The sequence below is a fragment of the Cynara cardunculus genome, assembly GCF_001531365.2.
Source record: "Cynara cardunculus var. scolymus isolate 2C chromosome LG 10, CcrdV1, whole genome shotgun sequence".
Lineage (NCBI taxonomy): Eukaryota > Viridiplantae > Streptophyta > Magnoliopsida > Asterales > Asteraceae > Cynara > Cynara cardunculus.
The window spans coordinates 12,416,676-12,419,164 of record NC_037537.1 but is presented as its reverse complement, the minus strand read 5'-3'; the positions used below and the strand labels follow the sequence as shown (position 1 = coordinate 12,419,164).

Sequence of the window (2,489 nt, the reverse complement as noted above, 5' to 3'; positions counted from 1 at the left end):
CAAATTTAATATTTGTTTATGTTATTTATCGATACATTAAGTCTTTAATAAATGATTATTCCCTATACTACTTTATATTAAGAGCAATTAATATTTTTTTCATATTATTCATACACATGCTTACTATTTTTTATACCTAATAAGTTTTTGTTTAGACATTTACATGAAATTTGTTGGACTAAAAGGTTTGTATTTAGAGAATGAATGTTGGCTGTGAAGATTATTTTGTAGAATGTTGGAGTTTCTGAATCCCGAGAGAAATGAGAATTTGTTTAATTTAGATGTGTTTTAATTGACGAAAATATGTGCTTTTATATTACTTTATTTTTATGAATATATCAATTATCAACTAAGTTGGAAAAAATTGATCCCAATTAATTACATGGACAGTCCAATTTTACTTTGGTATGAAAGTTTTTTAACCAGTTATGTTTAGTTGTTTTGACTAGTACCACATAGACATTTGTGGGTCTGTCCCATTTGGAGAGTGGGTATGCCTTTGGATGGTAGTTATCATGTCATTTAGGTGTACTTTTGTTTTTCTTAATAAAATTGTCAAATAAACTTTCCAAAAATAGAAAAAATTCATGCAATGTCATCAAATATACAAGAAATGCATACATTATCTACACGACGATCTTTAATGTTATTCATTTTATTTCATTTTACAACTGTATTTCTTAACAAAATTCTATTATATATATATATGGGCCTAATGAAATGAGAACTGATTAGTTTGTGATAGCTGTAAGGTCCAATGTGAGCATATCATTTAAATAATTAATGTTATATCCTAAAGTAACATAAAAGGTAAATTGGTAATGTTTATAATCATAAAACCCTATATGGTGTACTCTTCTCCTTCATCGACTTCTTCTCCGGCCACCCTTCCCGTCATAGCCAATATCCACCTCTTCCCTAACAACTATACACAAAATTTCGCTTGATATGCATATAATAATCATACATACAACGATTAAGAAGATTTTCGAGAGAGAATTAGTAAAACCTAGGGAAACGGCGTGGAACCAGATAAGAGGGCCAGGAGGCCGAGAGATAGACGGTCGACCGAGACATTCCGGCCACCGGAGAGGATGTTCCAGACCTCAGAACTTGCGCCACCGGATATGAAGATTTATCAGCGATGTTAGACCATACGTCACAACTCTGTAGATCATGTAAACCAGTTCACCGCCTTTAGTTGCCCCCATTTTCGAATTATTTTTTGAGTTCAAAGCTTCTGCCACTAAACTACTGAAGTCGAAGGGGGTGTTTGTTTACCTGCTCCATTCAGAGGCAAACCTCTGATTCCTTCAGAGTGATACACAGTGGTACCCCAATTGGTACTACATTGGGTATCACAGTGCATCTTGTATGTATTTTGGGTAACATAACGTGGATCGATTGTATGTATCTCTTAAATTTGGATTATGGATTTGATTTTGTTTTTAATGTTTGAATTGGTATCATAGTTGGTATCACAATGATATCACAATATATCACAATGGGTATCAAATTGTGTATCTTTGTGATTACTTGGTACCTGCTGGATTAATGTTCACCGGAGGCCGGATATTGGAGAGAGGAGAGATGAGAGAGGAGTTTTTTAAAAATACCTAAAATGCTCTCTAATTATAATTATAATTCAAACTATCATAATTATTAATTTCTCAATTTATCCGTTGATTTATGGTTGAGATTGGATCTCTAGTTACCACAAACTAATCATTTCTCCCTTGAATGGGCTCCTATATATATATATATATATATAGAGAGAGAGAGAGAGAGAGAGAGAGGAAGTTTACTTTGCAAACCATGTTCAAACCGTGCAAACCTTATTCAACCAATCATAATTTTTTATTTTATCAATTTTTTTTTTGTAATTATAAGAGGTTGATTAATCATTTTTATTATGGAGGGTGTTAATCATTGATATTAACATCTTCATTATATTAATTTTAGAAAAATACATGAAATAGTTTCATTAAAGTTTCGTAAGTATTATATGAAACAATTCCATAACCATATATGAAACAACTTAATCAAAAAAAGTATTATATGAAACAATTTCATAAGATAAAACAATTTCATGAAAAAATTCTTAAGATAAAACAATTCGACGGATAAGGTTGGTTTGCACGGTTTGTACAAATAATGGTGGTTTGCATTTTATCGTTCCTCCCTGCCCCCCCCCCCTCTCTCTCTCTCTATCTCTATATATACACACACACACACACACACACACACACACATATATATATATATATATATATTATAAAGCATTTAACAAAACTCTTAAAAACCATTTTTATGCATGATGTACTGCTTATTAATACACATTACTTCAGATAACTCGGTCTGAAAAATCTACTAAACCAGATCAAAAGCACTTAATGCTCTGCTCTTCACTTCGGTCGGTAAATACTGCCGATGCCGTCGGCTTGTGTTCTCCGGCGGTTTTCGAGGAAGGCAGAAGGTAGCCGTAACGT

General features: G+C 32.5%; 1 protein-coding gene across 1 annotated transcript in view; it reads right to left on the bottom strand.

Annotated features, from left to right (window-relative positions):
• Nucleotides 1–2,486, bottom strand: part of LOC112519997 — a 9,858-nt gene extending 7,372 nt beyond the window's left edge. Inside the window, exon 1 of the mRNA XM_025128302.1 lies at nt 2,344–2,486. The gene's annotated coding sequence lies outside the window, so the exon portion shown is untranslated. The remainder of the gene's footprint in view (nt 1–2,343) is intronic.
• Nucleotides 2,487–2,489: the final 3 nt, after the last annotated feature.